Below are 17674 nucleotides of genomic sequence, written 5' to 3'. Positions count from 1 at the left end.
CTTTGCGACGTTATAAGCTGCCGTAAGTACCGACGTTCCGTCCGGTCGGCGCTACGGAACAGCACTCGGCGTTCTCAGGAACACCTGAAAGGAGAGTTTATACTTCTTGCCACTGACACGCGGGCGCTAGCACGAAATCATGGCAAAAAAAGAAAAAAAAAAAAAACTCTCCCACGCTTTCTGCTCTGCAGCAGCTACCGCGATACGCTCACTATACGTTGATTTCGGCGCACTGAATGGAACTATGCTTAAATTGGGCGACAGAATAGAATCGGCCCTATTCCTGTGCCAGTGCTTCAGCAAGCAACACAATCCGCCCGTTTTACACAGGTAACTCTGGCATTATAGAAAGAGGGTAACAGTGTGGAGTCCCGACGATGAACATAGGCGGCTCAGGCGCCTAATAGCAACTCGATCAAACAGTTGCTAGAGAGCGAATGTGTCGTTTCTTTACGCTAAGTCAAACATACTAGCTCGCACTTGGATCCTCTTTGTGCTGACTTAGGTGTCTATAGGCCTCGCTGCTGAAGCTGGTCACGCACGCACGCACACGCACGCACACGCACGCACACGCACGCACGCACAATTCATTGCGGTGTTTCTTGTTGCCGAGAGGAGGTGCCAGCAGTGAGCAATATGAATAACAACAGCACCGAATTTTGAGACCGGTTATACATTTGCCAGCTATTTTTGTTCCTTCTGCCGGTACTCCCTCCGTTTTCTCGAGCGCCTTGCTGCACAACCAGTACGTCGGGTGAGATCCGGGCAGAGTAGTAATAGTGACGGAATAGCTTCAAAACTAAAAGCTGCCAGTATTCCTCGCCTTTTTATCTAATGCACTGGCGACACTTAGGCTAACTTTCTTTGAGAGTGTGCGAACCCCGTCCACACTTAGTGGCGATTGGCTCCTTCCGCATTGGCAATACGTTTTCAGTTGGTCGCACGGACATCGTGGGTCGTATTCTATCGAGAGCTGATTATCATTTCCCATTTCGGATCAAATAGGTCGTCTGGCATTAGTGACCGTTTGGTGAAGAAAGCGCGGGTTTCAAGCGTACTGTGTGGTAAACGACCGGAGCGCTGGAAGATTGAAGACCACGCCTCATCATCAGCTGCAAGAAGGTGCCAGTGATTAGCCAGTGAGCGCTGCGAGTGGTGATGGCTGTCATCGACGGCGAGATTCGCTACCTCTTCAGTCCTGTGCCTGGCCGCTGGCTGCTTTCGTCAGATACTGCCATTATGCTAACGCCACACCAGATGAAAGAGATAATGGATAGTTGCTCCTTATGGATTACGGCCACTGAATGAGCTAGTGTTGTCTCTTGAATTCAGACTTATGTCCTTTTTCTTTGGAGTTTTCGCCACTCTCTCGCTACCGCTTCGCGTTCTAGATAAGCAGAACCTCCGTCCCGCCTTCATCATTGCGCCCCCGCTTCTCTTTATAGATGTGCACTGTCCTCCAGTACGATGTCATGCACTAGCCGCTTCACATGACGGATGCCACTGTGTCTCAGCATATTCGCGCCTAGGCAAGTACATTGAGGGAACCCGATTCGCAGAAGGCAGTCATTTTATGATTCCCTTCGATACTGCTAGAGAGCTTCACTTTGCTGTTGTCGGTTGCACTGGTTTTTTTTTTTTTTTTTTTTTTTTTTTTTTATCTATCGTGGCGCGCCGGCCGGCACTAGATCATACCGCAACAGCGGGAGGCGAGAGAGATATACTTTTCCGCTCTAGCTGAATTCTGTGCAAGTTTCTGTCGTCAGCAAACAGAAAATACGAGCTAACTGCCAGGATCCTCTTGTCCACCTAGTCTCGCGCTTCCTGCCCGGCTGAGGAAGAATGTGCGGACGCAAATTCATTTATGAATTACCAAGGTTCCGGTCTTAGAAAGCGCTATAGGAAGAAGGAAAATTCCCAAGATTTCCAACAAACGATCTGGACTCATATTTATAATGTCCACCAAAGATCGCCCCCATCTTCCGCCACAAGAACGTGAGCTCGTTTTTCACATCCAACATGAACTACCTGGCAAAAAAGACGGCTATGATTTTCACGCGCGCTATACCTGCATGCCTCTGCCGATGGTGCGCACGCTATCTTGTTGTATTTTGCGCAGTGCTACCCGTTTTTGAAGCAATCTGCGTCATTATTTTAGACTAAATAAGTGGAGATGTTCACTGTGTGTGTTTTTTTTTTTTTTTTTTTTTCTATTCCCATAGGAGCTTCTTGACTCGTATATCGTTTCGCTCGTTATAATTGTTCAGCAGCGCCGCATAACATGCAGCATTTCTACGTCTAACGTGCAACAAGTTTGTTAAATTCGTCTTCACCCGTCTGGATGAGCTATTTGAGTAAAACGGCATCGAAGTACTAAAAATTATTTACAGAAAGCGACGGCAGCCGATGATGCTGTATTTTTTGGGCGTATACTGCGAGGCAGCATTACACATGCATGATGATGTTTTCGCGAAGGGGCTTTATGCTCTTCACAAGACTGCTCAATTTGTCTATCGTGCGGAGTTTAACTAATTGGAGTGTGTGAGGACTCAAAATTTTTAATAACTGCCGCGATTCGGTGAAGCAGTCAAGTTTGGCTATTACACTCCCATAGGCTCTGTTCTTTTCGATCATATTATATGGACGCGTAATGAAGTGTACAGAACGCAAATTTCACTTTATCGTATTGGTTATCACAGTAATGAATTGGGGCTTTGAAATGTCGCTATTATCAGAAGGAATTATACCACGGCCACTTTATTTGGAGTGACAAAGCTCAGTACTGTCTCGGACGCAAAAGTACTTCCCTGTGAAGAAAGCTGGCACAGATGAATAATGAGAGGTGTGCCGGAACCTGAGTCGGGAACCTTAAAATACACTGTACGGAGACTTCATTCCATAAAACGCATTGGATGTTCAATTGCTTTAAAGCAGCAGACTAGAGCCATTTCCACTAAGCTACAACAAACTGAATGGTTACTGTTATTAGCAAACATTAATATGCTAATAGCAAAGCTAATAGCCACGTGCCCTGAGGCGCACGCATGCACCTTTGATCTTTATTGATAAAAGCAACGACAGCGGCACGTTGGCCCTCCCGTCTAGACCGAAAATGTGTCCATAGAACTTTTTGTTCGCGGTCGGATATTTTTAAACAAGCATTTAAAAAAATGCTTTCAGAGATGCGGGATAGCGCCGTTTCTTCCCTTACAACCTCGTTTCTGCAACGTTGCCTAAAAAAAAAAAAGGAAAAAAAAAAAACAAAAAGAAAAACTAAATATTGAATGGCCTAGCAGGAAACTTTAATAATGTGAAACAACTTTTTATTCCTTTCTCAGTATTTAGTTTCATTTACGGATTATTATTAGCACTGCCAGCCTACAGCGGTTGTCGGCTGTGTCCAATATCAAAATGGGAATAAAAGTGATGGATTGCTGAAGAGTGACTCGGCTGATTCTATGAAGGTTAACCAATAGTGTGAAGCGCAGTAAGCCTTGCAAATTTAAAATCTTACAAAGGTAGGTCACGCATGGTTATCCTGGATGTACCTGCCAGTACACTCTGCATTAAGTGGGCAGATTCGAATTTGATATAACAGGCGCTGCCAGTGTCGGGTGCAACTCGAAAAAAGACAGCTGAAATGGGACAGGCACAACAACAGTGATTCTACGTGAGGCTGATATAGTCTGCGATAGTTAATTTCATTTTCACTATGGTAGTGGGAAAATGCTGCGTGGAAGTGCTTAATAAACTCCCTGCGCGCTCCTTGTTCAGATGTTGCTGTTCTAGCATTTAGCGATAACGTTTTTCTGCCCACATTTTGGATTGGTGCTGATGACAGAGAAAGTCAGGGCAATTACGCCACTATTAGGTTCTATTCCTTTCGTTCGGGCGGTAGAACACAGCGATAGACGCAGCTGAACCAACTAACAATTATTCAACTTAGGAAAAAAGAAAGGGGGAAAGAAAAAACAAGATGAAACGTGGCCTGCTCTGTTGACACCGTCTTCATTTGTTACTTGAAGATTTTTTTCCCCTGAAAATTGGTAAACGCGCTTTTCTCTTTTGTGTCCGTTCTGCTTAAAGATTAGACCGACTGGTCCCTTCCTTAGCGCTCAGGACGGTATACTGGAAGCGGCGCCGGACATTTGGCTGAAGTTGCATGTTTGGCCTTTTATATCGAAAGGGGTACATTTCTGAGGAGCCATGAGCTCGTTGTTCACAAGTCGAAGACCCACTTTAAATTTAGGCCCAGGTGGCAGAGATGTCGTGACCGCCATTAGCGTACTTTTTCTTTCAGAGACTTCGCTGGTTTCCTTAACCAAACCTAATCTATAAGTGAAGGCTCAATATATATATATATATATATATATATATATATATATATATATATATATATATATATATATATATATATATATATATATATATATATATATATATATATATATATATATATATATATATATATATATATATATATATATATATATATATATTGAGCCTTCACTTATAGATTAGATTTGGTTAAGGAAACCAGCGAATATATATACCAGCAATATATATATATATATATATATATATATATATATATATATATATATATATATATATCAAAGGTTCGCTGTGAGGCAAGAGCTCTCATTACGGTGTCTCAACAGGTTTGCCTCAGGACAGCACAGAAGCCCGCATATACTTCAGCACTACAAAGTACTCTCGTCGTATCGTCCTTTTTTAAATGTCGGTTTTAGGATTAGACTGGCGTGATGAGGAAAACGGTGTAATTACCTCAACCTTTTACAAGGTCGAAGGAGTCATCTGTGCTCTAATGAAGACAAGGCTCAATTTCAGCAACGAAGCTGAGGACTAAGAACAATTAATTTTCAACCGAGATTATACGACACCTCGCAGCTCGCCTTGTGCGAATTTCACGTGGACCGCCGCATACCACGTCCTAGGAAGATCACGAAAGGGAAGAGAGAAGTGGCGGTGTTTTAATTAATGAATGTCCTCATTAGAAAGTAGTCATTTTTTTAAATTTAATTTCTTCGTTGGCAAATTTCTTTTTCGTGACCTAAAATAGGTTTTAAATAATCCGTGCGCGAACGCATGAAATTTGCGATAGCCTTTTTTCAGTCGCGCGTATATTGCGCCAGGCTTTCCGCCCTGCATTACCTTGCTGGCCTTTCTTTCTTCCTTTTTTTTTTCTCGACAAATGAGCACTGTCGCGTTCCGAGACTTCTCACGTACCCGACGGATGAAGGCACGTGTCAGCTATAGTCTTCCTAAGTCCACGTGGATAAGTTAGTGAGAGGATGGGCGATTAAACGCTTTACTAATTTCTTGACTGATGAAGTTTTAGGCACGGTTATATGGCGCACAGTCAACCTCATCAAGAGGTTGCCTATTAGAGAGAGAAAGATAACCTATAAGCATATATTGAGACAATGGATCTGAAAAAAAAAAAGAAGACAGTGGCTTTATGTTTTGCAAATTAGCTTTTTGTAATATAGACATTTGTTTCGTAAATCATGTACAAAATCATCGAGCTCCGCGTAATGGGATATGCTCGCGCACATGAAGTGATCGAAAACTCTACTGCTGAATCTGCTCTTCTTTGGCGCGAAAAACTTTCGTTTACCGAGAGACTTTCATTTAAACGAACAAAATTGCTTTTCTTCTTTCTTTCTTTCAGAGGGGCGGGGCTGGGGAGGGGTGGTGGGAGAAGAAGTGGAAGCGGCATGATGGTCGGATTCTCGGATCTTTGCACCGCCGAGCACGCTATGATGATCGAGCCATTGTTGCTTTTATTGAGTGTTTTTTTTTTTGCGTATGTGGCATATCATCTTCCAGAATGCACTGAAAAATGAAGCTAGCCGAATGAGAAGTGAAACTGTAAAGTAAGTTACGATAATTCGATGATCAATTCACCCCTACCAGGAACATCCTCAGTCACGAGGAAATGTATGGGATGCGTCATGGTGGCAACTTGGGGGTTTCGCTAATTTATTGATAAGAAATTTTAACGCTAGTAAATTCTGCGTATTGAATATCCCGGAACTGTAACTTGTCCCCGTTTACGGCGCCGGTCCATTTTCAGGTGCAAAAGCTATTCGGTGGCTCTCGCCGCTGGAAGGGTAAGTGCAAGATTAGGTCATAAGTGGGCTTTTCGAAAGGTTCGACGAAGGCATTTTTAAACATGCCGACTTTAAGAGGATAATTGCCAACGAGGGCAGACTGCAGGAAATTTGCTACCTCAGGATTATGGCAGGATACGGCTCGAATGCTGTCACGGTGAGCATGCCCGGCGAGCACTTGGACGACCCCGTACGATTTTTGAGACAGTAACCCTAGCTAGGAAAAACTGTGGGGAATATGATCCGAAGAGCTGTAAAGAGGATCCTCGGCCGAGGGTCTGCTAAGACATAGAAAAGATATACGCAAGGGTTCGAGCCGTCCATGCTAGAATTCTGGGTAGCTCGAAGACAGCCATGTTTGCCTTCGAGGGGCTCCAGCTTCTAAGCCTAATCATACTCTACGGGAGAGAAAAATACCGCGTATTCTCCTACAGATCACCGAGACGAATATCCCAACTGTGTGACCAACAGATACATAGAACTGACGTTTGCCTGACGCCGGAACTAAAGTGTAGTGAGGTCGACCCCAAGGAAGAGGAGACGCGTGCAAGACGACATGCGAGGGGTGTGAAGAAAAATGCCCTTACAGGCGAAAAAAATTGCACGAAGTTAAAGAACATTCCGGGGCCGCGGAGAAGCAGGATCTACAACAAATAAGCCTGAGGCGTGGCTAACAGGCAGCCGAGGTGGTTCAGCTCGGAGAAAGTGGGATCGGGCACCAATCCCGGCACCAAGTCCAGGTCGGTCGCGAGCGAACTCGGCCAAGCGGAACAAAGCACCATTGTAGCAGGCCTGGAAGAAAGCGACGCCGACTCCCCGGAAGAAGAAATCAACACAAGTACAGAAACAGCTGCAGCAGAAACAGGAGAACTGGGCAGAAATTGCGCCTCGTAACGCTCGACTGGTGGAATTAAGTCAAAGACTGTAACTTTGGGGCTAAACTAACAACCACAAAAAAAAAAAATGAAAACGAAAACTGAGGCTCTAGGAAAAAGAAAGAGGCAAACACGAGACAAAGCGAACGCAGTGGGCTGCATCATCCGTGACACAACTAATGCCCGAACCGATACGTGCGACAAACAACCCGCCTAAGGCACCACTAGAGAGTCTAAGAGACTAAGTCATGCAATGCAGCAGAGGCAACAACAAATGAAGAAAATTTTGGAAGAATTCAATAGACAGGGCTAGCTAGTAGCCCGTGTAGAGACGTTGCAAGCACTCTGACTCAAAGACAAAAACCGAAGGAGTCGAGCCTGCCAACGCAACACAGACTTCAGCGACGGGGAATCACTAGTTAGTCATGATGGTAACGTCCAGAACAACTTAATCAAGACAATAACTTAGGGTTTGGTAATGGAATTGCCGCGAATGCATGGGGGGGGGGGGGGGGGAAACCGACTTCAAAATACGCGCTAACAACCTGGCAGACATATCAGACGTAATCTCCCTACAGGAGACAAATCTTAAGACAAATGTAATTCGCAGCGATTCGGTCGTTTACGAAAAATTCAAGGAATTCGCTGTGCTTGGCAGCAAGCAAATTGTAATAGCACAGCGTGAGACAGAACAGGACGAGATAGAACACGTACTGTTCGAAATTATTCCCAATAAAAAGAAGACGGACGTAGTACCTTTATCATTAATGTATAGAGCCTATCCAGTGGCCATAAAACGGACTTCAAAGCCTGATTAAAAGTATTATATATAAAAAAAACACATGCAATCATAATACCAGACTTCAACGGGCGTGTGTATACGATCAAGATTCTCAGATAGCGAAGAATCATATATATATATATATATATATATATATATATATATATATATATATATATATATATATATATATATATATATATATATATATATATATATATATATATATAGGTAATACACCTGAAATAAATGGAACTCGCCGCCCATGGCAGCTACCCAATGCGAACAGGAAACAACGTATTCATGGGCACTTGTCCAGACTTGAACCTGACAAAGCAGTTGCTGATTACATTTGGACAAATACGCGCTTGAATTTCGATAGTGAGCACTATACTTCACATAAACTGCGCAAGACTTACCGAAGTACGGAACGAAACGCAGGCGGGACGAATTTACAAACTGTGATGCTTTGCGTGCCCTACCTGGAGACGGACAGATCGAGGACATAGCGGAATGTACAGCGCAGTACACAAATATTACAAAGATACCATAAATGATATCCTGGAGAGTTCCTGGAGCTTGATAAACACCTTCAACAATTATAGAAAATCCGATGGAGTTTCGCAAACAGATGGTCCTTGAAAAACTGAATAGAAAACCTAGAATCTCTCACGATTAGTAAACTATAAATGAGGAAATTCACAAGTACGCCGCATAACACCTCAGCGAAAATTGGGGGCAAATGCATCCCTCATCATCAGCACTGCAGGGCGAAGGCCTCGCCAATTTTCCTCCAATTAACAGCCGATCCTGTGCTGGCTGCATTCACTCGACCCCTACGAATTTCTTAACCTTATCCACCCACCTAATTTTCTGCCGCCCCCTGATATGCTTATCTTCTCTTGGAATTCAATTGGCTACTCTTAGAGACCATCGGTTATCCTGTCTTCGAACTACATGTCCTGCCCATGCCCATTTCTTGTTCTTTATTTCGACTAGAATGTTGGTAACTTCAGTTATTTCTCTGACCCACTGTGCACGCTTCCTACCTCTTAACATTACACCGGCCATTTTGCGTTCCATGGCCTCCTGCGTTCTCCTCAACTTAAGTATAGCTCTTTTCGGTAACCTCCATGTTTCAGCCCCATAGGTATGTAATGCACCACTCAGCCCCAATGCCTCAGCCCCAATGCTTCAGTCAGTGAACGGAAAATTAGCGCAAAAACATGGGCCTTCGAGGTTCTTCACGAACCCGGCAAACTCCAAAAGAGAATGCGGGAAAACATTGAAAGTAGCGACCCGCAGATTCGAAGAAACCGAAGAAGGATTATAAAAAAATCTCTGGAATAGGTACTACATAGCAGCGAACCATGTCATCCCTTGTGTGAAGGAGTACCATTGGGAACAAAACCGATAAATTCGACGCTTGGTCCCATACCGTACGAACAGGTCTATGCGGCGGCTGGATCAATCGCAAGAAATACGGCGCCGGGTGAAGGCCAAACTATCAACGCGATTACCAGGAGTCTCAGAGCCATACGCTAAATTAACATCACAAAAATCATGAATAAGCACCAGGAACCCAACGTAGACCCGCAGGCTAAGCAAGCCGAAACAGAATATTCAAACCAGGGTAGAGCCCTATTCTAGAGAGCCAGAACTCACATCACTGGCCTCATGCTTAGGAAAAGTCTGAAAAAAAACAACAACCTTAACAGCAGGTTGTGCAACTTGTTACAGAGTATTCATTACAGATTCATTATTATGCTTGCCTTTATCACAAACCTATCAACGCTCGGGGTCCTATTAGACCTTGACTAAAGATAAAGCGCACAGGAAGACACACTCAAGAGAAGACACATGACAAGCGCTAATTCTCATCTGATTTATTTGCAGAAATAACAGCAAATATATGCTGAAAAGGAGACCCCCCCATTCGCAGTACATACCAATAACATAAAGACAGAGTCAAAACAAGTCGAGGTTTAGTAGACAAATACACCGGTTGCGAGCCATGTCTGGGAAAAAGTTTACTCCGGAGGGAAATGCGGCTAAACCTGTTGGGTACCACCGTATATGCATAAGGTTGCCCACCATGTGAAGAAAATGGCGAGCAGACATGGCTTGCCGGTGGTGATCTCCGCTCCGAAGAAGATGGCGGAGCTGTGCTCACGCATTTCGCGTGTTGGAAAACCGAGCGGTTGTAAGAAGAAACATGCTAAGCGGTTTGTCAACTGCTGCATGGGGGTCGTGTATGAGATCCCGTTGACCTGTGGGAAGGCTTACATAGGCCAGACCGGGCGCTGCATTAATGATCGGACAGGGGATCATTTGCGGGCTTCAAGTACTGGAGGGACAAATTTTGCAGCACATTGCGCGAACTGCACTGCGTGCGAGCCGCGACTGGGTGACATTAAGATTCTGGGCTGAGGCCGCGCGATAATACAGCGCGTGAACTTTTGGAGGCGTTTCATATCGTTAAAAGGGGAGATAGGTGTTTCAGCTATACGTCGGTGCGGCTCTGGAAGGCAGAGATCAGTTTTCGTGATTGTGTTTTGTAATATTCATTGTTTTGACTCTGTCTTTCTCTTATTGATATGTACTGCGCATGTCTCGTTTTCAGCATATATTGGCTGCTATTGCTGAAAATAAATCAGATGATAGTTAGCGCGTGTCTTGTGTCTTCGTCTCTTGAGTGTGTCTTCCTGTGCGATTTATCTTTAGTAAAGTTGCAATGCACCATCTAGCCCATCTTCAAGTTTTGTTAAACTGTCCTATTAGACAAAAAATTTGGAGCCGAATCAAAAGCCGCAGCTGGAGCGTGGTCCTGGCCATAGACTTGAAGGGAGCTTTCGGCAATATCAGGCGATGCTCGAAGAGCTATCAATATTGCGGGAAAATAACACTGAACTATATAGATATAAAAACCTTCTTCAAGAGTAGAACAGGTAATGTAGGTGTCCGCACGTCCTGCCTGAAAGGAATTGAACACCAAAGAAGGGAGCACCGCACGGCTAAATCATATCACCATTAATGTTCGTCAGTAATTTCTTGCAGAAAAACTAGGCAACATTCCGGACTTAAATCACGCACTATAGGAGGAGGATACAGTGATGTGGACCATATAAGGGTCCACCAGAGAAAAATAAAGCTTACAGGAGGTGGTAGAATGTATCGCGGATTTCTTTATTCAACACATTCGTGAAGATTCAAACCTGAAAATAGGACGCTAATAACGGATGAACCGCCACTGAGGGAAACAGATAAACTCTGGATCTAAGGATTGTGGTCTCAAAAGTATCGGAAAAGAGGCCACAGGCTCAAAATATTGACAAACACGACGAACCAAATATAAGGAACGATTCTTAGGATAACTAATACAAAAATGCGGGGGTTTAAGCATGGCTTGAACCTCGTGATAGAGGGAAAGTTGTGAGTGTTGCAGCGATAGCCCCTTTAACATGCGCTTTTTAATTCGTAGTTTTTTCATTATTATTTTCTAAAATTAAGTGTTAGGGAAAGGAAGGAGTCTGATGCTTTTGAGTAGACTCCGCGGAATTGTGGACACCTACACCAGGTCAAGATAATGTTTTCATATTTTTTCTTGCAATCCTACATTGGCTTATAAGAAAGCAAAGGCTCGGTATCTGCAAGACTTGAGAGGAGGAAGATGGGAGTGGAAACGGAGAGAAAGAGGTCCCGTAGTAGAAGGATATGGAGTAATTTGGTCACCTCTGGGCCTTTAACGTGCGCGCACATCGCACAACCCAGAGCTACCTTTCCGTTTAGGTTTGGTTGTGGGGAGAGGAAGGCGCAGTATACATTTGGGTGAAGAGCAGGAAATCGTGGACACTCGTACTTAATTAGGTCAAAGTCACTTGAAGGGCAAATTGGGTGTCACACAAAGACCTGCTATGCCTAGCGTAGTGAAGCCTTCGTTTCCGTTGTAAATTGGTATATAAGAAAAGAAAGGCGCAGTATCAGTCAAGGTCACTTGAACGTGAAAACCCCGATGACGCTGACGGCTTGAAAAGGTGGTGTAGTGAAGCTCTCGCTTCAAAAAAGAGGCTAAAGAATGCCGATGCAGACAGGATATTCACTGCCTTGGCGACACACAGATAGACACATAGCTTGCCTAAACGCAACTAAACCGCGCTAGCATCAATCCAGTTGACACGACGCTGAACTTGAAAGAGCATATAAGATCGCTGTAGAAATCAGACTCCCCCCCTTCACATATGTCGACGCAAATACTCATGGGGTTAGGAGATTCAGAGCGTAAGCTGCACTACTTGCGGTACAACTATAGATTTCGTCTCTCTGGGACCGAATGACGTCGACCTAATTAAGTGTTGGTTTCCAAAGAAAACTGAGACAGACACTGCCCTTTCTTTTTCTCAAAAACCAACTTAAACAAAAATACAAAAATATCCAACAATGAAAAGGCGGTGTGACCTTTACCTAATTAAATGTAGGTGTCCACTGAGAAGTAAGAGAGATACTCCGCCTTCATTGCTCCAAAAATCAACTTAAACAGAAAATATATAAAACTCGCGCAATGAAAAGGCTGCGTTAAAGACGCTATCGCTTCTGCTCTTTGAGGGGAAGCTTGAGCGTCCCCATAATTCAAACCATCAAACCGTGTACAACCTTCCTAAACTAATAAAAACCATGCTTAACAGAGCTATCGCTCATATAACAAGGTTCAAGCGCCCCTGCCATTTTTTAAAGGCTTTTAATGAACACAGCAAAGCGATTATGTTCTAGGAAAAGCGGCCCTTCGGAAGCGCAGTCATCTTTCGTACTGAAATGATGGCCTTGTGGCAGCGCATATCCCAGTCACATTCAGCAGTTGCGGATGTCGATTCCCAGTGCCTGCGGTTAACCACCGGCTTTCTAACGGGATGCAAGATTCCCCCAGCCAGGTACTGGGCTCTTTTTGGGTGCAATACCTGGAAAAGGGCCTTTGATCACCTCATCCGTCCCTCGATGGATTATGGTGTTGTAATACACTGTTTCGGCAGTAAGACGTTTGGGTTGGCCGGGGAGAAAGAAGGGGGGGGGGGGGGGGGGGAGGTATTTCAGTGCTGGCGGCTTCCGTATGCCTGGACTGGTCTATCAGAGTAGGTACACCCTGGTTTCGGGATATCGGTACATCCAGGTGGTGTGATGAAAGAAAGGATATTCGTTGCGATGCGGGCATAAATTAGGGTAGCGTGTGGGGTGTTGTAGTGCAGGAAGCTCAAATGTTTAAAGTGGTGCCTCGTTAGAATGAACATTTTGGCTCGAGGGCATCACTGTCCGTATAGTGAGTCGTTCGCAATAATGAATCGCAATAACAACATTAAAAAAAGCACGCTTTAATTAAGGTCTGCTTCTGTGCATTGCAGTAACAAGTGAAAATGAACTAACCATAATTCTGGGAGCTACTCTGGCTTCCATTATGCTTGACATAGTGTGGTGCAGCTTACGCACCTACAGAGATCATTTATCCGTTGCTTCATGCTGTATCATGGCTAAATGCCCTACCTCCTACTACGACAACTCGCGTACGATGAACTGCCGCCGAGATGGTTCAGTGGTTTGGGCGCTTCAATGCTGAACCGAAGGACGCGGGATCGACCCCGTCGCTTCTCGATGGAGGTGAATTAAAGGCAACGCGCCCTTTGTGCGATGTCAGTGGACGTTAAAGATCGTTAGATGGTCGAAATTTGCGGAGCTCTCCACAATGGCGTCCCTCAAAGCCTGAATCACTTTGGAACGTTAAACCATGTAAGCCTACAAACCTCGATATCTACGAATTTCACGAATCGTGCCTCAGCATTCCGTCAGCTGACAGCTTCTAACGGCGCTTTTATTTGCTTATTTTTTGTTACGTGGCGCAGCCTGCTGAGAGTTCTTTTCACCATCACTCGTGATACCAAAAATACAAAAGAGCACAGAATGGGCAGATCTGCACTGTAAAGCAAGAAACTAATGCCGAAAAGGGCCATCATTCAGTCATTTGAAACTTTTACTACATCACTACGATGTCCTGCACTCAAAGTTCCGAATATGAAGCATCTAGTTCGGGCATTAGAAATTTTGTGCTCAAGCCTGCCCATATTAACGCGACAAAATGCATGGTCCCGAATGGGCTCCGTGCTTTCTCTTCTTGTTCATTGTCCGGTCTGCGAGCTTCCATAATAACGAGGCGTATATATACTGAAATAAGTCTGGTTCATACAAGAGCTGCCCACAGTCCGTGTTGTCCGTGTAAGGGAAGGTCGTAATAACAAGGCACGGCTGTATATGCAGCAGTTAGTAGCAGTCGCATTACGGCTACGTGTTCAAGAGCAAGTCGTTTACGTGTTGGTACATATATATATACTTTCTCCGACAGTGATAGCGGACAAGACTTGAATAGTGAGAGTTCGGTACTGGCAACTGTGACATACTGCGGTTTACGACGGTTCCTGCTACTCTTGTGGAGCTTGTGCTGCAGCGACAGAGTGCGCGAGCTTGATGACTTGATGACTGATGGGAGTGCTGTCGGTTTTGTACTGGCCGGTAGGTAGGGGATAGATATCTAAGGCCTTACAGCAGGCGACGTACTGTGGTGCTGAGAGTCACTCACTCCATTTGATTTGCAAGGTTGGTTTGTACAAGCGTTAGTTCTCTGGCAATGCTATGAAGTCATAGGCTTAGAAGCTTCTCGGGGGATGTGGATAGAAATAACGTTAGAATGAGTGGTTGCTCATAAGTTTAGCGAATCAAAAAGTCAACAAGGTTTAGCTCTAGAGATCTGACAATTTTAAATCAGGTAGAGTATGTGAGAGACCTGATGACGAACGCCTGAAAAAGCCGAAATATATATCAGCCTCCTTGTGTCCCTGATGTAAGTTCGTCAAAATTGCAACCATCCGGAGGACATTGCTGTGCCCTATTTGATAAGGTCTGTAGTGTGGGTGGCTGTGTGATCTTTCCTTATAATGCGGAGAAGAGTGCGTAAGCGTGGTAAAGTTGAAGTGCGAGTGCTATCCAGAGTTAGACGCCCGGCGCCAGGAGAAGGTGGCCTCATCTTTTGCGGCACATTAAAAGGATCTCTCTGTCTTCCCTGTGGAGCAGCTGAGAGAAACTCTGCTTGTTGGGCATCTTGAATGACACCGTCAGAGACTGGCGTGACCCATGGGGTAATGTCATCTACGTGCAGCTAATGATTAGCGCCTGGGATCAAATCTAGTTGGCGGAAATCTTTCACATGACAAGGTTGAATAAGGCTGACGAAAGGACGGACTCTTCAAGTGTCTATTGTTAGGTCAAGGGATGTGTTTCGGTTGGTGATTTAGACCGACATATTTGCTCAACGACCTCTTCCTTCAGTTGTAGGAGCATATCTTGGGCAGAGAGGTGTGACTGGAAGCCAAACATTGCACCAGTGAAGGCCCCTGTTTCTGCCAGGCAAGGATGCTGTGTAACCAGCTAGTCTTCACGCGAGTTTTAAATACAAAGAAGACTACTGAGTTCTCGCTAAGCCGGGAATTGCAAAGCCAAGTTTCGGAGCCCGGTGTTTTAGTGACAGATTATTGTTGGTAGCATAGCCAGCGGAGATGAAATGTTTTATTTATAGTCAAGGATTTTCTTTTATTTTTAATTTATTCACGCCACTGAGATCATGTATGAAGGATGCAGTAACACAGAAAAAGATCTGATGATCGTAGTTTATAGGATTATAGAATGGCTTTACAAATGATCAGATAAGTTTTGACTAAGTTTCGCCTCACTTTGGGAGCAAGCACGATGAGGACGCATGATATTGCCGTTGATGGCTACCCTATAATGCCCTTCTGGGCACAGGTACATCAGCGACATTGTGACCTTGTGACAGTTGGCGCATCTGGCTCTGCAGTTGAGTGAAAGTAATTGTATGGTGCAGATTTTGGTCGCAATAGTCTGAAAAATATTATATTGCAGAACACAACCTCTCCTATTGTAAACCTAGGCACAATTGTACGAATCGCTATTTTAGGAAAGGCACAGTCTGCAAGACGTGGACTGGGCAAGAATGAAGCCGACAGGGACACATCAACACCTCCGTTTTTCTTCCGTTATCGCTGAATGTGTGTTAAAATCGCACGCTTCTCTCTCCAGACATTCAAACCTTGTAGCTGCCTAAAGTAACTGTAAAGTATTGAATTTACGACAAGTCAGGAACACTAATTCGCGTAGAAGAAGCTTATTCGTTCAGACTTGGGCTCTGAGAGTTCCGAATGACGGCTGTATAGCAGGTAGCTTTATTGTCTCGGCCGGCAATGTATAGTCCAGGACTCTTATGGCATACACATGCTGTTACATGCTTTCCTGCCGCTGACATTCATTATTTCTCGTGATTTCCACATATGGCAAAACTTCGCCGAGAGAACGCGTCGTCAGCTGTCTGGTTAATAGCAGCGGCGTTAAGGCCAGGCATAACTATCCTTACCTGACGTTCGCGGCGAGACCTAGTCATCACGGCGGCTTCGCTGCAGCGCCGTTGAGGCCCGGCCGGGTAGCTGAACCATGGTGTGGTCCACTAAAAGCGCTTTCGCAGTGAGCCGTATGACGATAACAGTAACTGGAGCGGCTCTGGTGGCGAGTGTCCAGTGTGCTGCGAGTGAGCGCTTGAGAGTCGGGCGCGCAGAGACGACGTGCCCTTCTCTCGACGCCGTCTGTGGGCGACAGCCTAGAGTCCCAGGGAATACATCGATCATGCATCTGCGTGAATACAGCTCGCCTGTCAGAGACACCTAGGGAAAGAGAACGCTTCTACAGTCACGCTTTTCGTTTTTATTGTCCCGCCCAGTCCAGCCTCCTGTCAGCTGGGCTTCAACACCGCCTTGCAACGCGAGATGCGTCGTCAATGCGGCCATACGCTTTCACGAAGAACGGGAAAGCAGATTGCAAATGCCTCTGCTTGCGCCGGCTTCTTCCCCGCAGCCATCTCAGTGAATTGAGACGGCTTTTTGCTGAATTTAGAATGTGGCGCCTGCCACGAGAAAATTGGACGTTACTACCAGGGTATGCATCTGAAGCAAGGTGTGTGAATGAAGAACGTGTTTTTTTTTTTGTTTTTTGTTTTTTTGCGGGACTGCGGAGATAAGATATGAAGTGCCCAAGTAAAGTGTGGCTACAGAAACTAACGTCACCTATAGGCGGAATCGGCCGGCCAGTTGGAATCACCGAATAGGATACGGGCCACAATGTCGAATACATGTCAACTGGTCGTCTTACGACCAGGATGGAGCAGTATTTCATCGTAAATCGCAAAACACCGCGTGCATTACAAGTCAACACATTCAGTCTTTTGACGACAAAACCCGCTTCTAGCCGATTCTCGCACCCAGAAAGATTTCACAAATATTGAGTTATACTCTATTTCCACCCCAAATACCCCAAATGCGCATTCTAGACATCGTATTTTTCCAGTGCACAAAGCTGAAAGCAGAAGGTAAAACTTACTGGAAAATTCTCGGATACGTAATGCTTACTTTAATGAGGCGTTTTCAGTCGATAACGGTTCTACTGCTTCTCTTTTACTACTTGCCATTCACGTTACAGCTGACTTAACGGAGAAGTTCTAAATGTATGTTCAGTACTGACCAGACGTCAAAGTGGCTTCGTTGTACCAAGCGCGACGTGCACTAGCATAATTGGAGGCGACTTTAACCTTACAGGCCCTGACCGCAAATTGTGACAGTAGGTTCCTACTCTATGAAGGAAAAATCAGCAGATACATTAGGAACCGTGCCCCAACATGTATGAAGCCAAAAGCTCGCTCGAACAAAACGACGCCGCGAGTTTCGACGCCCACGCTTCCTCCTGTGGCGCGCTCCACCACGAACCCGGTAACCCAATAGCTCCTG

The 17674-nt window shown here is 45.0% G+C and overlaps 1 protein-coding gene across 1 annotated transcript in view; it reads right to left on the bottom strand.

Moving 5' to 3' along the window:
- The window catches only part of LOC146202159 (G-protein coupled receptor dmsr-1-like), a 291558-nt gene extending 275091 nt beyond the window's left edge, over nucleotides 1-16467 (bottom strand). The window contains exon 1 of the mRNA XM_084584164.1: nucleotides 16255-16467. The gene's annotated coding sequence lies outside the window, so the exon portion shown is untranslated. The remainder of the gene's footprint in view (nucleotides 1-16254) is intronic.
- Between the last annotated feature and the right edge of the window lie 1207 nt (nucleotides 16468-17674).

This window comes from Amblyomma maculatum, chromosome 1, assembly GCF_055883805.1.
Source record: "Amblyomma maculatum isolate TAMU_Amacu chromosome 1, ASM5588380v1, whole genome shotgun sequence".
Taxonomy (NCBI): domain Eukaryota; kingdom Metazoa; phylum Arthropoda; class Arachnida; order Ixodida; family Ixodidae; genus Amblyomma; species Amblyomma maculatum.
The sequence above is the reverse complement of the archived record's forward strand: the minus strand, read 5'-3'. Positions and strand labels throughout refer to the sequence as shown.